This window comes from Ambystoma mexicanum, chromosome 10 (assembly GCF_040938575.1).
Source record: "Ambystoma mexicanum isolate Mex_15411 chromosome 10, UKY_AmexF1_1, whole genome shotgun sequence".
In the NCBI taxonomy this organism is placed as follows: Eukaryota; Metazoa; Chordata; class Amphibia; order Caudata; family Ambystomatidae; genus Ambystoma; species Ambystoma mexicanum.
The window spans coordinates 1,182,313,905-1,182,333,893 of record NC_090932.1 but is presented as its reverse complement, the minus strand read 5'-3'; positions in this window follow the sequence as shown (position 1 = coordinate 1,182,333,893).

Here is a 19,989-nt window from a genome sequence, read left to right as displayed (position 1 = left end):
ATGTTCCAGCATTAGTGATTCCAAAAAGTGACCTAAACCTTGACAGTTTTCCGAAAGCAGATGCTCACCTGAGGAAGAAGAGATCTGTGGAGCCGGTAAAGAGAATAAAGAGAGAGAACTACTTTTCAGCAAAATCAATAGAAGCCTTTGATGCTGTTCCATTTGAAAACAGACTTTTCAGCCAGACTTCCTCAGTATTCACATTAATCTTCATGCCAGCTATCCAGGTTGGAGCAAACACCAAATGGTTACAGATAACCAGATGGGAATTGCTGCAGACAATCAACACTACCATGAAAGGTTTCAATGCAATCAGAGAAGAGCTGAGAGCCATATGACTGATGACTCTCCAGAACAGATATGTCTTGGACATGATCCGAGCTATGGATGGAGGTGTTTGTGCAAAAATAGGAGAATCATGTTGCACATTCCTATCTTCTCATGATGATGAGAAAGGGACCTTGACGGAGGCCAAAGACATGCTGACGAAACTCCATAGCCAGATGATAGAAGAAGTAGAAGACATTGCTGATGACAGCTGGTCTGGATCATTCTTCTCTTGGGTTCCATAATGGATGGCAGACATGTTTAAGTTCCTTGGAGCCCTATTAGTGTTGATAATGCTTGGATTCTGTGTGATCAAGATAATAATCTCCCAGTGCAAAAAGACAGCAAAGAAAGTCATAGGGATGAAAATCATGATTGATGTTAAACCAGGATGGAAGCCCAAAGATCTGACTGATGAAGAAATCAGGGAACTTGTGAAGGCCAGTATCCATGCACCTGAGGGAACGAAGTTCCTGTATCCAAAGGACCAATAGAAGCATGTGGAAAGATGGATCTATTGCCGTCCAAGTGGACAGTGCATGCTCATGACATGGAACAAGGATGAGCATGTGAAATCAGCTTGATGTCTGAAGGGAGTCATAAAGATATGGGTCCCTAAAAGGCATTTCTTCAGACCAGGATGTCTAGACATAAAGGATGATGTGAGAGTGGTGGATGAATCACCCAGACAGGGGAGTGTAGAGGAGGAGCCAAGTACCCCCACTCCAACTGCCCTGCCTACATTACCTGAAAAATGGGAGCCAAAGTAGGTGACATATACAGAACAGTTAAACCAGCAAAGAGCAGAGCATGGACTCTGTGCAATACACATAAGAACACCTATACCTAAGAGAATCTGGGAGGTAAAGTACCCATTGAGGAAGCCATACCTACATACAAGACAATATGATGGCCATTTGAATAAAATTCCTGAAGAAGAAAGGAAGATGATTGACGAAGACGAATGGTGACGTCACATAAACATAAAACCGAATTGACGCCCAATAGAAGAGATATACAGACGGGAGGATGCAGAAAATCTATAAACCATCAAGAAAGCACTAAGGATAAGTGACATCTTGGGATCAAGGTGAAGAAACTTATGCCACAGACCTGATGAAGATAGTTAGTTTAAACGTGTACAGATGCAACAGAAATGCAAGCAGCAAAGCAATCATGAAGCTAGTTTACGCTTTTTTTATAGAATAGACCGCGGCACGCGCCAACATATATATATATAGATAAACATATGGACAAGTAAAGGATGGATGTTTCCACTGCATATACTGGACAAAACAGTACTGGACAAAAACAAGAAGGCTTCAATTTTCAGTGTGTCACAGTTAATAAAGCAGTTGTATTTACAAAATGAATCTCAGCTAAAGGAGTTCACAGAGCCAAGAAAGCCAAGGTCTTATCAGACAAGAATTGGCTGACATTGGATACAAATTATGTGAAGGAACAGAGACTCCTGTTTAGAAAGGTCAAGCAGAACAAAAGATGTCAGAGGACTATTGGAGAATAAAATCAAACAGGAAAAGGCTCGATTTCATGGTGTCCCGTCACGTGGTAGAAGGAAGTTGGACCAACAAGATGGTCACACATAAGCACAAAGGCTAGTTGTGCCCACACTCCTTAAAAATTCTCAGAGCACAGTGCAAACTGAAGGCCAATCTTCAAACACTAATTGACACTGGACCATTGAGGTGATGATGGATGGATATGCTAATTGGTGGGAAGCTGGTGCTAAAGCGAGCTCACCTGCACCTGGTTGTTCAGTCTGCATGCTGCTAGACATAGATGGAAAAGTACTGACGGGGGTAAGAAGCCAACCAATTATAGAGGACCACGTAATTAAGGTTCCTATAGTTTGTGTAGCCAATGGGGCGTTGTGTATTTAGTGACATTCATAGTGACCTGTTTAAGGGGAGGGCTTAGTTGCCCCACCTGATGTTAATAATCCCATCACCTTCCTCCACTGTTCTATACTGATATGGAACTTATACTTAGATATTCACTTAGAACCAATCACAATGTCTGTTAGGTTTTTGTAGTTTGCCACGTTGGATGACGTTGGTAGCAACGCAGGTTAAACATCATTGATGAGCAATTCTGGGTATAAAAACTCAGTTTTTTTATAAAGTGATTTGAGTAAGAGGATCGAGCGATTGCTGATGTTCGTTGTACTCCCTGTTTTGGAGACTTGTTAATAAAACTGACTCATTTTGCCAAACTATTTGATTCGTCTTGATTATTGATGTATGAATAAACTCTGCATCCCCATCCATCTCCAGGGTATTGTCTGACAACACCCAGCTCACTTCTCTGAAAGAAACCACTTCCCAAGCCACAGACAATCTTTGAGTATCCATGGCATCGCCTGACAATGTAAATGCTTCTTCCCTAATGTAGGACCTAGTTGCCCCAGTATCTGCAAGAAAGGAAAAAGTCTTGTCACCTATCACCACCCCTATGCAAAGTTCCTCTGCAGGATTGGGTGTGATCGACAGGATGAAACATATCAAGTCTGGCTGTGGGCTGTCCTATTGTGGGTAGATATGCTGAACCAAGTGGAGATAACAGGAAATGATTATGATTGTATGTCCACTGAAATATAGGAAACACGGAATGGCCCTCCTAGTGCAGTGATGGTTTACAATATAGTTTGACTTTACCTTTGCAAAAATAACATATTGTACAAATGGTACTGCATTTTAATTACATATAAAAGTAAATTAGAAAAAAAGTCACATATCTGAAATCCAGATAAAAGATACCAGCCCGTCAAACTAGGCGTACATACAAGATCTGATTTACCTACTATACACCAAGAACATTCTTGCACAACCAATGCTCCAAAGATTTTAACCAAGGGTAGAACAACAGTACAGACGTAGCCACTGGTATAGCCACTGGGCCTTGTGGCATATTAGATTAATTTTAACAAACCTTTCAGGAAGAGCTTTACTCCCATCTGATCACAGTGTTTACATACAGATTGGGAAAGCAGATTGTACCACCCAGCAGGGAAGAGGCTGGCATTTCAGTTTTCTTAAGGAAGGAAGTCAAATACCCCAACATCTGTGGATCCTATCATCCAATGTCATCACTTGATTCTGACCTCAAAACACTTGCCAAATTCTACCGGAGAAACTAGCCACCCGTTGGCAATCGGTAATTCCACTGGATCAACAGGGCATGAAGGCAGAAAGATATCTTTGTGCAAACCAACCTGGCCTACTCTGTTATAGACAATGCATATCAGGAAGTTCTCCCGCTCACAATAATAAACTCGATGCAGACAAGGTATTTGAGCTCATGGAGTAGATGCGTCTAGGAAAACAGTGCCAAAATGGAAACATCACTGGCACATTGTGAGGCCTTTTATGTATTTTTGAAATCTAAAAGTGAGGACCTTGAAAGGGGTGTAAAGAAAAGTAACTACACCACTAAATGCTCATCAATTGAGTAACCTTTACAGGTGGTTCCTCCTTTTAATAATTCGGTCAGACCTACAGCAAACATTCTTCAGTGTATCCTACCTTTAGATCAAAAGTCGGGCTTCCAACAATTGCAGCTAAAGGGACTATTGGCTAATTTACTGTCAACTTTGTTAATTTCTCTGCAGAAATGTGTGGTCACTGGACCCTTAAAGAATCTGGGATTCCTCGGCTACTAAAAACAAATCTCTTGATCCCACTATCCTCAAGAGTTATTACACCATTTTATGAAGATCAGTCTTTCAAAAGTACCCGGAAAAGGTGGTAACATCACAGCTGCAGAAATCTAACACAGAAATTTGATCCCTTAAAATCGTGGTTTGGGCCCCTACATGGAACCAAATCTGTTGTGTTCATGGTTTGAGATGACATTTCAATGGACACTGATTAAGGATGTTTCTCCCTTTTGGTGATGCTTGAGCTCTTGGTGGCATATACAGCTTTTTCCATTGCCCAATGCATTCCCTTTCTTACGCTCGTAGAGCTGAGCTTTCACCCAAAGGCACCCAGACATTAATTAATAGAAATACCCAATGAAGAGGTGAACCTGAATTAGCCAGGGAACAGCCAGGTCTTTAGGAGCAGATTTTAAAACAGGAGAGCATGGTTTTCAATTTTGTGGCCTGAAATTTTGCAGTCTCATACTATGCACCATGAGGTTGCCCTTTCTTCATAGCCTCTACTGGGGGTGTCTGAGCAGGCCATTAGATGTGTTGAATTCTTCTTAATAAACTGATTCCAGAGAATAGGATTGCGCCCCTTTCTCTCTGCCCTATTGACACTGAATTTGGTTCCCGAGGGTTCTCCACTGTTGTTGCTTGTACTTAATGTTTATATCTGCCCTCTGAGTCACATTTTTGCAAAACATGGCCTTTCCTGACATTCCTATGAAGATAACACTCAGATGCGTCTTAGGATAAATGGACCCAGAGAGAACTTTCACTGGTCTGGAAGAAATAGAGCTTTGGATGCTTCAAAATGAATTACAGCTCAATGCATCCAAAACAGAAGTGGGGTTACTAGTACCTCACCATTTACTTACAAACTCGCGGGAGTGACCTTTACAAACTATTTTATCTGTCCTCCAAATGGCTTATGTCAAAATGATTAAAAACCTTGCAGAATATTAGCAGTCAGACCTAGCTCTCAAGGGACAAATAGGGGGAAATCGATGGAAGGTTTTTTCGTCTGACCCTTCTATTCCTCACAAAGGAGGAACATGCTGTAGTGGCAGGAGTCCTATTTCATTCTAAAATAGATTATTCAAAAGCTCTTCATGCTGACTTGCCTAAGTCCCAGCTTCAACTAGTGCAGTTGGTTCAACATGCTACGATTCGCCTTATTTTTTCCCTGGCTGAGAAAGAGCCAGTCTCTGTCCATAGACAGACATTACATTAACTGTCAGTGTATTCCAGAGTCTCCAATAAGATCTTGTTCATGGCCTTTCAATGCATTCCTGGCATTGTGACTAAGTACCTGGAAGAGCAGCTAATCAATTAAATCCCAAACCAAAACCTCTGCTCTTAAAAAAACCTTCCTTTTAATCATCCCTGAGTTTGAACTAAGGGTGATCACAGATTTCTTGTTAGTGCTTCACCGTTATGGGGTGCTCTTCCATCTGTCAATCGAAGCATAGGACATTTGATTTTTCTTTTGAAAAATCCTGGAAGACTCACCTTTTTTGTTAATTCATGTTCTCCTGGTGGCTTTCTTTTTGTTTAATCCAGTCACATTGAGATGCAGACAGGCATGCCCGATAAACGTGTTACAAATAATTCAGGTCAAAATCAAATTGGTCAAATCAAAATTAGAAGCAAATTGCAACTCTATTAAAATTTCAATAGAGGATTCAGAGAACAAAAATTGGGGTCAACCAGCTGACAATACGAACCATGACCATCTCAAACAGGGAGGAGGCCAATAGGGATTCTCACTGCTCCCTAATTCTTTTGCAGTTTTCATGGAACCCTTAGCCCATACACTTAGACAAAATAATAATTGGTCTAAGATAGTAAAACATAAATGATTTGCTGAAAATCTGATATTATATGTCATTAACTTGCTAATTCTTAGACATCATTATAATAGGAAGGGGCCATTAATCAAAACTACGTTTGAGCCATTTTCATCTACCTAAGGGTAGATGAAAATTGGGTATGATAAACTATCCAAAAATCCACATCTATTTCCCACAATAGCTCATGGATTTAACATCATGTTCAAGGGGCTGAGTTGCTTGTATATAGTGTGTTTGCGCATGAGGTTAAGAATGTCAATATGGGGAGGTTAGCAGAGGGACTAGTGAGCAACTTGGAACATTCCTCCAGTGTGAACAGGAGGTTTCAGTAAGGGTGCCCCTTGCGCAACGTCTCGGTAGTTGTGCCCTTCAAGTACAGTACTTGTGAGGGGATATCCTCAGGCACCCTGGCATGGGCTGTAATCTTGTAATCTCTCCCATTGGACAGTAGGCAGCTGCTGACCCTGGTGTTGTGGCAGCCCCATTTATTAGGAAACTCCACTTGGTGCTAATGTAATTTATAGGAGAATATATACTCTTAAGAAGATCCTGGGAAAGCATGTGCTGCCTGAATCTAAAAAGAGGATGGTCTGTTTCCAATGTCCTATTATATGAATGGACAGCAGTAATTAAAAGACTTTTGGCCTCATTATTAGTTAGGTGGTATACCGCCGGTAAATCAAGCAGGACACCACCAAATGGTATTATTGTTACTGGCACTTAATCTGCCGGAATTACCAGCAGATTGAAAGTGCCAGTAAGTGTACGTAATTCCCCATTCCATGAAGTCCATAGTACTCCATTGGGGTAATTGCCGGTATTACTGGCAGTGGGAATACCAGTGCCGGTAATACTGGGTGGTGGGGTGCCGAAATTACCGGCACCTCGGAGTTGCAGTTAAACCGGCGACCCCACCACACTTGTAGTTTGGCAGTGTGGGAAAAGTGTCAGTAACGGAATTACTGGCACGTTTTTCCTGCACCCCCAACCTTGTAATGAGGCCCTTTGTCTCCCCAAAACAGTGTTTAAGAAAATCCATTTTTGCCCCTGTTAGGTAATAATTAGTGCAGTCCAACTGGTGGGGAACTACACAATATTTATCTCTTGGCATTAGGTAATCCACCTTTTAATGTAGGCCTGTACTACAAAAATTGGTAGTGTGACTGAGCAGCCAGGCTTATTTTAAGAGGGTTAATGTGAGCTGCAGAGCTGTACAATGAAATCAGTAAATACAGCTATCCAATTAGACACTTACACACTTAAAGTTATAGTATAAATATGTATTTACATATACACACAGATATTTAAAGCATTCTTTGAAAAGAGGTAACTAGCAATAACATTGATCCCAAATTAGGATTCAATTCACAAAGTGAACAATAAAGCAGGTGAGTAATTATTTCATAGGTCATACATTTTCCAGCACCAAGGGTGATGTCATTTGCGGTCAGTACAACACTTCTTTTTAATATCACCTTTGCAGTATTGAGTTATAAACGAGGGAAAGGTTAGGGTTAGATCAGAACATACTGGTATTCTACAAAAACAGTTAGATTCTCCCAGAGGCATGCAGGCAGTCGTTTATCCCAGAAATAATAGTGTTCAACAATTAAAACCTGTAACGTAACAAGCACTGCCAAAGCCAATAGGTTCAGAAGGGGGCCGTTAAGGAGCCAGGACAGCCAAAGTCAATGGGCCCGTTCAGAGTTCTGATGCTCTCTTCTTAGAAAATGTCTTTAAATCCTCAGTAGTTCAAATAGAAAATCACAGCAACTCAAGAGGAGACACCTTGAAGAAGCACAAGCTGAAAGGCCAGTGCAAGTGAGTTGAGGTCAACTTAGAGTAGGGTAAAATAGTACTCCCCAAGGTAGGAAGCACCCCAAATGGCAAAAGGATAATGTACCCCAAACCCCACAGTACCTGTGAACTGAAAAACATGTTCCAACTGGATGACTTCTGGTTGCAGTGCAGCAGACCCTTGTTCCTGGTCCTTGGTCGTGGTGACAAAAGAGAAGACGTCTGGCGGAATTCTGCAGCAGCACTCAAGACAGGGACTCGGCAGCAATAGATTCCCCTTGATTCAGCAGCTCTTTGTGGTTTTGGTGCCTTTTTCTCAGCGCATGGTTAGAAGTTCCTTGATCCCTTGGCCCTGGACGCAGATTCCGGATTCGCACTTCGGAAGACAATGCACTCACAGATGGTTAAGGGACCCCGGATATTGGGATTCTGCAGCCTTGAAAAGTCACAGCAAGTCAGGAGTTGCGCCAAAATGGAGATTTTCTTGAGGCTAGTTGGTCCTACCAGCCTAAGGGAGGAAGTCGTCCAATACAGTTCTTCCCAGCCGAAACAAAAACGGGGTCTGCACAGCTGCTGGGCTTCACCGGGCACTTCGCGGTCCAGGAGGGTACTGCTGGAATCTCTTCACGTCTTCTCCATCGAATGTTGTCCTCCAGTGGCTGACTCTGCCTCTAGTCTCAAAAACCTTGCTTTTTATGCAAGTTCCCATTCATTCACAGACCTAGGCTGTCAATCACCCAGCAGGGTGGCTGTACTCCAGTACAGACAGCCGGCCAATAAGAACTGGTTTCACTCAGGCACACCTAGAAACAAAGGACAGGGATGTTTAGCGACCCTCCATCACTTCCTGCCTTTCCACACAAACTGGAGCCTGGATGGGCTTCAGGGCTGAAACCCGTCAAAGGCAAAACACACAGAGGACGCAAACCCAATTCAAACAATAGAGTAAAGGCCCAGAAGAAACAAACTGACAAGAAATGGTGAAAAAAGAAGACAGGTGTAATTTTGAGAAAATGGTCACCCCTGGGTGCTGTACTGCAGCTGAGAAATCAGCCTGCAGATACATGAAACAAGGTAGTAAAAAAGAAACCACTGCCACCAGCCATTCAAGTGAGTTAGTGTAACAGAATGTTACATGAGGAATGGGTTAAAGGAGTTACTATGTAACCCCCCAGCACTCCACATAGGGTGGTGTGTTCTGGACCCATAAAGGAAAAGGTAAATAAGACAGGAGTCCTCTTACTATTCTTGGGAACAGTAGATCACTGTAACGCTCACCTGATTCTCGCAGAGGCGCCGGTCTTGACTGGGCGACTACCGTATCTTCAAAGGTGATGTGTAGCACCCGGTTGGCTCTTTGGGCTGGACCTCTGTGCACTGTATGCCTGACGTGTAGAGTAAGATGTCTGCAGATAGAAAATATGGGGTTAATGAACTGGGGTTATTGGGGTGTCCCTATCTCTTTCCTCTTCTCCTCTCCTGTAGACCCCCAAAGGTTAACACTCTCACCTTAGGTAAGTGAATGCCGAGCTCTCCATCTGCCTCGGGGCAGGGTGCTGTAACCAGTTTCTTCACTGGATAGGTAGCGCAGGCCTCTTGACTTCAGAGGACTGCTGTCCGTCGTTTACTGCACGAACGGTAAGTTTCGAGTCATTCAAATGTCTTTAAAGTCTTTAGTAATGATGTCTCTTGTTTTGCAGGGTTCCGGCGATGGCGGATGACGGGCTGAAGTGAGTTGAAGATGGAGCCCGTTTGATGAAAAGAAGCGCCTGGAAGCACGTAAGTAAGCGCTTGTTGCCTGCTTCACTATGCGCTCTAACTGTCTTTTTATTTTGCAGGTACGAGTTCGGAGCGGCTGCAGGGTGCCGGAATACCCACTGGATTAGATGTGGAAAGGAGTAATGGCACGTGAGTATTAAAGTTCCCCAATGTCTTTAAACGCACCTTGTTTTGTCTTTCAGATGCGGGATGCAGCGCCGAAGGCCTCCGGAGCGTGCGAAGAGTTGGTAAACTTTTGTCTTTCAGATGCCGGAATGCAGTGTGAAGACCTCCGGAGCGCACGAAGAGTAGGTAAGCCTTTGCCTTTCAGATGCCGGAATGCTAACCTGTTCTTTCTTGTCTTTATAGGTGTTGCTGAAGACTGGATTCAGGATGGTAAGCCTTTGCCTTTCAGATGCCGGAATGCTAACCTGTTCTTTCTTGTCTTTATAGGTGTTGCTGAAGACTGGATTCAGGATGGTAAGCCTTTTTCCTTAGGCCCAGGACCGGATGCAGAAGACACGATGAGCGTTCTGCTGCAGAGGTTGCAGAATAACGCAAAGCAAGATTCATCCACCGGGTGTGGTTTAAATAGCCTCCTGTAGTGCTTAGGTGTCTCCTTCCACAGCCACGCCTAAGTAAGAAAAGAGTTCCTGGTAAGAAAAGAGTTCCTGCCTTCCAGAAGAGTTCCAGTGTTCTGAATCTAGGGAGTGGCTCCAGCCCCACCCAACAGGAAAAGTAGTTCCAAACAGAAGAGGATCAGAGGCTCAACTGGCAGGCAAGTAAACAGCATGGTCTGCTGAAGGTAAGTCCACCCAAGCATTATGAGCCCGGCGCTTCCAGCGCTGGGACTGGGCATATTTATGAGCCTGGTGCCACTGGCGCCAGGACTGGGTCCAAAAGGTCCCAATTGGGACTGGTTGGCACTCGGAACCTGGGTTATGGATCTGCTTCCAAGGGAGTTGGGAAAACCCTGACCTTTTGGAAGCAGAGATCATGACAGTACCCCCCCTCAAGGCCCCTCCCAAACCGGGCTTCTCCGGGGGTTTTGGCTTGTCAGGAAATGTTCGGTGAAATCTTTTGATTAGGCGAGGAGCGTGGACATATTCAGCAGGTTCCCAGGATCTCTCTTGGGGGCCGTAGCCTTTCCAGTCAATTAGGTAGAATAGTTTAGATTTGGAGATCTTGGAGTCCAGAATGCTTTTGACTTCAAACTCGAGTTCTCCATCCACTAGGATAGGTTTTGGAGATTTGGTTAGTCGGGTTTGAGGTTGCACGGGTTTTAATAGAGAGACGTGGAAGACCGGATGTATCTTCATGTGCGGGGAAGTCCAACTTGACCGCTACTGGGTTTACTATGGTAGTGATGGAATAGGGACCAAGGTATCTTGGGTTGAATGTGCGTGGCCCTTTTAGAGATAGATATTTGGTGGATAACCAGACTTGATCCCCTACTTGATAGTGAGGGGCTTCCTTCCGATGTTGATCTGCTCCTTTCTTGTATTGTTCTTTAGCCCTTTGAAGGTGAGAAACAGCTTCCTTAAAGGCTTGGGTGATTGTAGAATGCAGGTAGTCTACTGCTGGTGTTTCAAGATCTTGGAGGGGATCCAACTCCGAGGTTCGAGGGTGACTGCCGTACAAAAGAAAAAACGGGGTTTTCCCAGTTCCCGAATGGACAGAGTTATTGTAGGCATACTCGGCTATCCAAAGGATATCTTTCCAAGTTTTTTCAGTTTGTTGCAGCATGCAGCGTAAATACTGTTCCAGAGTTTGATTGGTCCTCTCGGTTTGTCCGTCGGTCTGAGGGTGGTGACTGGTCGATAGTCTCACATCAATTTGAGCCGACCGACAGCAACTTCGCCAAAAATGAGAAATAAATTGACTACCTCGATCCGAAATTAGAACCGAAGGAAAACCGTGCAGTCGGACGATGTTTTCGAGAAATTCTCGGGCCAGAGTTGCTGCTGTTGGCAAGCCTTTGAGCGGAATGAAATGCGCCATCTTGGAGAATAAGTCCACGATTACTAGAATCGTATTGTATCCGGAGCATGGAGGTAGATCGGTGATGAAGTCCATAGAAAGCGTATGCCAAGGGCGAGGTGGGATGTCAATAGGGCGTAAGAGGCCTGCTGGTCTTTCCTTTTGACTCTTGTTTTGGGCGCATACTCCACAGGACATTATAAAGTCTCTGATATCTTTTTTCCAAGACGGCCACCAGAAGTAGCGCTTGATCTTTTCTGAGGTCTTGGCTATACCGGGATGACCTTCCATTAAAGAGTCGTGATAACAAGAGATTACTTTTTTCTGTAAATCTGTGCTGGGTAGGTATAATCGTTCTTGGAAATACAATAAGTTGTCCTTTACTGCAAAGTCCTTTCCCTGCAGATGCCAATTCTGTATGTCTGCTGGAGTTACAAGTTGCCTGGCTTTATCCTTAACTTCCTCTATGGATTCTGTGGCGATTACACCCAGAATTCTTTGTTCGGGAATGATTGGTACAGGTTTAGGGTTGACCAAGTGTTCTTCCACTCCCATCCGAGAAAGGGCATCGGCTTTACCGTTCTTTGTACCAGGTCGATAGGTAATTATGAAGTCAAACTCGGCAAAGAATAATGCCCAACGGAGTTGTCTAGAGGATTGGGCTTTTGCGGTCTTCAAATATTGCAGGTTTCGGTGATCCGTAATCACAGTAACGGTGTGTCGGGCCCCCAGCAGATAATGCCGCCAAGCCTTAAAGGCAGACTTGATAGCCAGAAGTTCCTTGTCAGTAATCGTGTAATTGATTTCAGGAGGCGAGAATTTGCGGGACCAAAATGCCACGGGATGCAACTGATTGGTTACCGGGTCCTTTTGTGATAGAACTGCCCCCATGGCAAGGCTTGAAGCATCAGTTTCCACGATGTAGGGGAGTTCGGGGCAAGGGTGTTTTAAGATTGGTGCAGAGATAAATTTAGTCTTCAAATCCTGGAAAGCTTGTTCCGCCTCGGTAGACCATTCAAAACGTTTGTTTTTCTTTAACAAGGCAGTGATGGGCTGGACTATTCGAGAGAATTCGGGGATAAACCTGCGGTAAAAGTTAGCGAAGCCTAACATGCTTTGCACACCTTTTACGGAGGATGGTGATGGCCATTTGAGAACTGCATCGACCTTCTTTGAATCCATACGCACTCCGCCAGGTGATAATATGAATCCCAAGAATTCAACTTCAGTCACGTTGAAAACACATTTTTCCAACTTAGCGAAAAGTTTGTGTTGACGCAATCTTTCGAGGACCATTTTCACGTGTTTCCGATGTTCAGATTCCGATGAAGAATAAACGAGGATGTCGTCAATGTAAACAACAACACATACATCTATGAGCTCTCTGAGGACATCGTTCATAAAATATTGAAAGGCGACCGGGGCATTGCAAAGTCCGAAGGGCATGACCTGATATTCAAATAGCCCATACTTGGTGCGGAAGGCCGTCTTCCATTCATCGCCCTCTTTTACTCGTACCAAGTGGCAAGCTCCTCTAAGATCCAGCTTTGTATATATGCATGCTTTTCTGACTTGGTCCAGGAGTTCAGGGATCAAAGGTAACGGATATCTATTCTTAACGGTGATCTGGTTAAGGGAGCGATAATCGATACAAGTTCTAAGGTCTCCTTCCTTTTTTGGAACGAAGAACAAAGCTGAAGAAGCAGGGGACTTGGAAGGACGAATAAACCCATTTTCCAGGTATTGATCCAGGTATTGTCGAAGGTGAAGGTTCTCAGGCTCGGTGAGGGCATAAATTCTACTACAAGGAGGAGTAGATCCAGGTATCAGGTCTATCTGGCAGTCATAAGACCTATGAGGAGGTAGAGAGTTAGCCTGATCCTTCCGGAAAACATCTTGGTATTCTAGGTATTCGGGAGGTAACTGGGGAGTCTCTGAAGAAATTGTGGCCAGTGCAACACCAGGTGGAGGGTGACAAGTAGAGACACATTCTGGAAACTGGACCGTTCTTGCTCGCCAATCGATCAGAGGATTGTGTTTCTCTAACCAAGGTATTCCTAGAATAATCTGAAACTGAGGGGCCTTGATCACATCGAACACGATCTTCTCATGGTGTCCATCTTGACTTACTAGCGTCACCTCTTGAGTGGTATGCGTTACTGGCCCGGAGGCTATCTCCGTACCATCCACCGTAGTAATGACATCCTTACAGCCTTGGGACAAAGAGTTAGATTCATCCTCAAAACCATTTCATGATCCACATAATTGCCGATGGCACCGCTGTCGACGTAAGCTTCAATTGCATGTAATCGATCCAGATTATCAGGGCTAATGAGGACCATAGGTATCACGAAATGCGAGGTCACGGAACTGGTTTTCACGCTCGGCAAGAGGACCTCTATTCTTGTCGGGCGAGGTCGTTTCCCTGCTCAGAGTTTGTAACTTTGGTAACTGCAGCTCCTACTGCCTTCTTGGCAGGTTTCACCGGACAGTCTCGAAGAAAGTGCCCTGAGTTTCCGCAATATAGGCATAATTGCAACTGTTTCCTCCTTTCCCGCTCCCTTTGTGTTAGAGGACCTTTCAGACCCCCTATTTGCATGGGTTCCCCGGAGTCTACTCCTTTGGAAGGAGTTGGCGGTTTGGAAAATACTCGAGCATCAAACTTGGAACGATCGGCCTTCCTGTTCTGCAGCCTGTGATCTATTTGAACGACCAAGTCTATATAATCCGAACAGTCTTGTGGGGGATTCACTACTTGGGCTAAAACGTCTTTGAGCTCTCCACGTAGACCTCTATAAAACAGCGTAATCCTTTTGTCCTCAGGCCATTGAGTTTCCACTATTAGTCTATTGAAAGATGCAATATAAGCCAAAAGGTTTTGATTACCCTGTCGCAACGAAAGAAGCTCATTGTCCAAGGCCTGCCCCTGTGAATGTCTTGCGAACAGTTTTTCCATACTAAGCTGAAAGGCTTGAAAATCATGGAGAACCGGATCATCTTGATTAACTAGAGGGATCGACCAGTCTGCCGCATTGCCACTAAGGTACGAAAGTACAAAAGCTACTTTTGCTTGATCAGTTGGAAAGGCTGCTGGCCGGCATAAGAAGTGCAACCGGCACTGATTGATAAATACTGCAAACCTCTTTGGGTCACCAGAAAATCGTTCGGGCGGAGCCAGAGGTACATTCCCAGGTAGGTTGATCTGCACTGGATTCATAGAGGATGTTGAAGGAAGATTTGCCCCTGATGCGGGTAACGGGGTCTGTCCGGCTTGTGACTGTAGCACTTGTCTAGCAAGATTGTCTGTTCTCTCCTTGGAAATAATTAGTTCCCTTCTTAGAGCATTCGTTTCCTGACGAGTTGCATGCACTTCTGCCCTTAGTTCCCCAAGTAACCGGGCTAGGGGGTCAGTATCCGAGGTTTCCATAGCGCCTGGGCGAGAGTTTTGCGGTAGGCTTTGCGTTCTGTAACGCTCACCTGATTCTCGCAGAGGCGCCGGTCTTGACTGGGCGACTACCGTATCTTCAAAGGTGATGTGTAGCACCCGGTTGGCTCTTTGGGCTGGACCTCTGTGCACTGTATGCCTGACGTGTAGAGTAAGATGTCTGCAGATAGAAAATATGGGGTTAATGAACTGGGGTTATTGGGGTGTCCCTATCTCTTTCCTCTTCTCCTCTCCTGTAGACCCCCAAAGGTTAACACTCTCACCTTAGGTAAGTGAATGCCGAGCTCTCCATCTGCCTCGGGGCAGGGTGCTGTAACCAGTTTCTTCACTGGATAGGTAGCGCAGGCCTCTTGACTTCAGAGGACTGCTGTCCGTCGTTTACTGCACGAACGGTAAGTTTCGAGTCATTCAAATGTCTTTAAAGTCTTTAGTATTGATGTCTCTTGTTTTGCAGGGTTCCGGCGATGGCGGATGACGGGCTGAAGTGAGTTGAAGATGGAGCCCGTGTGATGAATAGAAGCGCCTGGAAGCACGTAAGTAAGCGCTTGTTGCCTGCTTCACTATGCGCTCTAACTGTCTTTTTATTTTGCAGGTACGAGTTCGGAGCGGCTGCAGGGTGCCGGAATACCCACTGGATTAGATGTGGAAAGGAGTAATGGCACGTGAGTATTAAAGTTCCCCAATGTCTTTAAACGCACCTTGTTTTGTCTTTCAGATGCGGGATGCAGCGCCGAAGGCCTCCGGAGCGTGCGAAGAGTTGTTAAACTTTTGTCTTTCAGATGCCGGAATGCAGTGTGAAGACCTCCGGAGCGCACGAAGAGTAGGTAAGCCTTTGCCTTTCAGATGCCGGAATGCTAACCTGTTCTTTCTTGTCTTTATAGGTGTTGCTGAAGACTGGATTCAGGATGGTAAGCCTTTGCCTTTCAGATGCCGGAATGCTAACCTGTTCTTTCTTGTCTTTATAGGTGTTGCTGAAGACTGGATTCAGGATGGTAAGCCTTTTTCCTTAGGCCCAGGACCGGATGCAGAAGACACGATGAGCGTTCTGCTGCAGAGGTTGCAGAATAACGCAAAGCAAGATTCATCCACCGGGTGTGGTTTAAATAGCCTCCTGTAGTGCTTAGGTGTCTCCTTCCACAGCCACGCCTAAGTAAGAAAAGAGTTCCTGGTAAGAAAAGAGTTCCTGCCTTCCAGAAGAGTTCCATTGTTCTGAATCTAGGGAGTGGCTCCAGCCCCACCCAACAGGAAAAGTAGTTCCAAACAGAAGAGGATCAGAGGCTCAACTGGCAGGCAAGTAAGCAGCATGGTCTGCTGAAGGTAAGTCCACCCAAGCATTATGAGCCCGGCGCTTCCAGCGCTGGGACTGGGCATATTTATGAGCCTGGTGCCACTGGCGCCAGGACTGGGTCCAAAAGGTCCCAATTGGGACTGGTTGGCACTCGGAACCTGGGTTATGGATCTGCTTCCAAGGGAGTTGGGAAAACCCTGACCTTTTGGAAGCAGAGATCATGACAATCACCCAAATGTAGTTAAACATTAAGAGAAGTCCAAGGGACTTCTTAGCAGGGATGCCATTTAGGGGTCGCCAGAGGTCGCAACTGCGACCTCTGAGGTCTCCCTTGCAACCTCAAAAAAAAGATGTTTTTTTTGTTAATTCTTTTTTAAAAAATTATTTTATTTTTTTGTAATGCAAGTTCCTGGGCTGTGGCCAGCACCATGTGGCTCTTTACTTCTGGAGTGGCGCGCTTTCTTGTTCCAGGAGTGCAACAAGTCTAACACTTTCAGCACTGACCCTAAATAAGAAAGAATAGGAATACCAAATAATGTGTCTTTCTGGAACTCTATACAATAATTGCTAGACTCATTAAAGGTTTATTTCAGGCACACTTCAGGGGGTGAGTCACTGATTTAGTCTCTTCTTAAATGCCTCAACTCAGCCTTTCTTCCTTCTGAGGTCGAGAAATGAGTACCAACACAGGTTGGGTGATATTGGGTGTATATTTTTTCTATATAAAGCACTTAAGCCTAAGTGCTATATAATAACACATCATTATCATTTGGTCATGTACGTCTGCTTGCATTCACAGTAATTTGGTAATATGGGCCTATACACGCTGATCTTCACAATACATATGGCGATCCATTCTTGTATGAAATGTACATCACATTATAGTGATATCATAAACATATTTTTTGTAGTGTACAATGCTATGTGATGCCACTTCCTGTTTTCAACAGGTGAAAGGTCGTGTTTCATCGCTTCCCGCGATATCACTCTGGGTGGGGTCAAATAACATCACATCCTCTGATGTCATCAGGGGTCAAGGGTCGTGTGATGTCACTTCCACTACCCGAGGCATTTTGGGGAAATGACGTCCCTGCTTCTTAGTGGCACTGCACAAAAGGAGCAGTGTGTCACAATGCAAAAAACAGATGCCTATGGAGTTTACCAGATGCCATAAAACAGTAAGAAACACAGAAAATCCTAATCAGAAAAACACATGAGAGAGTGAGAAAAAAATCATACTCAGTCAGGAGGTAAAATTAAAAAGCACTGAGTCCAGCAAAAGAGCTGGGGGTCTCACAGGTTAAAGGGAATTGGCACAGAAATGACATTTCTCCCTAACAGCCCGCTTATATGGAGCTATGATTTTGCCCCAGAAAATAATGTTGCAAAAATAAGGCTAAAAACAGTTGCAGACCTGAAACATTACTCAGTGTATATAGTGAGGTTTATAATGGTTTCCTATTAGTACTCTCGGAATGTGGTTCAGCCAATCAGGAAGCTGGGAAAGTGGGCTCAATTCACCAGTAAATGTCCATGTTCCCTGCTCTGCTCTGGTCTGCCATAGTTTTCACCTGTTGCTCTTCCAACCCCTTCTGCCAACTGGCTGTCTTCATTGACCCTCCCCAGTGGCAAGTCTTGACCCCGCTGCTATACCCATCTTCAGTCAATGCCCCTGATCTCCTCCTTTCTGTCTTCTCCATGTGCTCGGAGCATGTCAATTGCTCCCTTGTCCGCACGCCAACTCATCCGACCCTTCCTTCCTCTCAGCTGCTGTCTTAAAGGAATAATGCAGTCAGAAATATTATTGGCTAAAAAGGTGGGCAATAATCAAAAATATATCTAAAAAATATTTTTTTTAAAAGTCCCTATGTAAAGTATTGAGCAAATGAAGCTCAAACTTAAAAATGGGAAGCACTGGGAGGCATCCATTTTGTGAAATGGATGTCTCCTGTGCTTGCCCTTGCGGCACTAATGAAGCAAAAGCTAGCCAGCTGTAATAAACAAAAGCTACCACTGAATGGCTTTTGCTTCATTGGTGCCGGAGGACGGAGACCAGAGACTGCAGGCAGGAAAGCTGCATCTGGGTTAGTGCTTATTTATATTTAAGCACTAGCTGTGTTTTTTTTTTCTTAGTTTTCCGGGCTAGAGGATCCTGAAAAACTTAGAAAGAAAACCGCAGCTTTCAAAACGTTGTATTTAGGTTTGCGGTGACTTCAGCTTGGAGCCCTTTGGGCTCCAAGCTGAAGCTACCGCAAACATAAATACAACATTGTTGTATTTAAAAACGCTGCGGTTTTCTTTCTAAGTTTCTCGCGCTCCTCCAAGCCGGAGGAGCCTGAGAAACCTAGAAAGAAAAAACGCAGTATTTTTGAAACACAACCGCGTTGTGCTTCTGCCTGCCGTGGCTATCGAGTCTCCCGGGCTCCCCCAGGGGAGTCTGGGAGACTCAAAGTGAAAGCTGCTGCAGGCAGAAACACAACGCAGTTGTGTTTCCATGCCGCCGTGTTTCTGCCTGCAGCAGCTTTCACTTTGAATCTTCCGGGCTCCCTCGGGGAAGCCAGGGAGAACCAAAGTGAAAGCCGCTGCAGGCAGAAACACAACGCGGGTGTATTTTGAAATGCTGCAGTGCTTTTCACTGCAGAAGCTTTCGCGTGGAGTCTCCTGGGCTCCCCCAACCCTGAGGGAGTCCAGGAGACTCCAAGTGAAAGCTGTCGCAGTGAAAAATACAACTTTGTTGTATTTGTAAATGCTGCGGTATTTACAAATACAACAACGTTGTTATTCTGACTGCTACGGCTTTCGCTTGGAGTCTCCTGGACTCCCTCAGGGTTGGGGGAGCCCAGGAGACTCCACGCAAAAGCCGCCACAGTCAGAATAACAACGTTGTTGTATTTATGATTTCCGTGGTTTTCCAACCACGGCAATCACAAATACAACAACGTTGTATTTTTGATTGCCGCGCCTCTGCTTTTTGCCTTCATTTTACATTTCCTGTGCTTCCCTGGGCTTGGGGAGCACCGAAAACATAAAATGAAAGTGAAGGCAGCCTCCTCAGCTCTGCTCTGGCTGCAGTAAGCAAAAGCTCCCAGTAGGGGGCTTTTGCTGCTTGTTTAGTGCCGCCAGGGCAGAGCTGAGGAGGCTGCCTGAAATGGCAAAATGGATGCTCCCACGTAAACGCTTTGAGCCTTGTTTGCTCAAAGTGTTTACATAGGAACTTTTATTCAAAATAAGTTTAACCTATGTTTTAGACTATTGCCCATCGTTTTAGCCAATTCTATTTCTGAGCGCACTATTCCTTTAATTCATCCGGCCCATCTACTCCTCACACCCTGCTCCTGGCTCGTGCTAATTACCTGATTTGCCACAATGGGGATGCAGACCAGGCTGGTAATGGCCCTCAGATTACAAAGAAGGCCCCCACTTTGCTCTGTCCTGTTAACTTGGGCTCATGGGCTGTTACTGGCTATGTCCACCTAAGATTGCAACTAAATATGCCTCATTAATCACACTTTTAACTGGCTCAGCCTGTCTAGGGACTTTTTAGAGATCTAGAAGAAAATCCCAGGCACTCATAGATTTCACATCTTGGGAGATTTGGGGGATAATGGAGCTCTTAGAACAGCATGTAAAATACAAGGGTTTTTTTTTTTTTTCTTGAACTCACTACAACCTGAAAGTCTGGTATTTTCAACAAACAATATAATTTGTATTTATTTATTTATCTATTTATTTATTTATCTATTTATTTATTTATTTATTTATAATATGGGCACTTAACATGAAACTCATCATTATTGGCCACATTTATCTTTTCTACTGTGCATTCTGCAAAATGCAACAAGATAATAGTCAAATCATATCCAAATGAGGTGACATA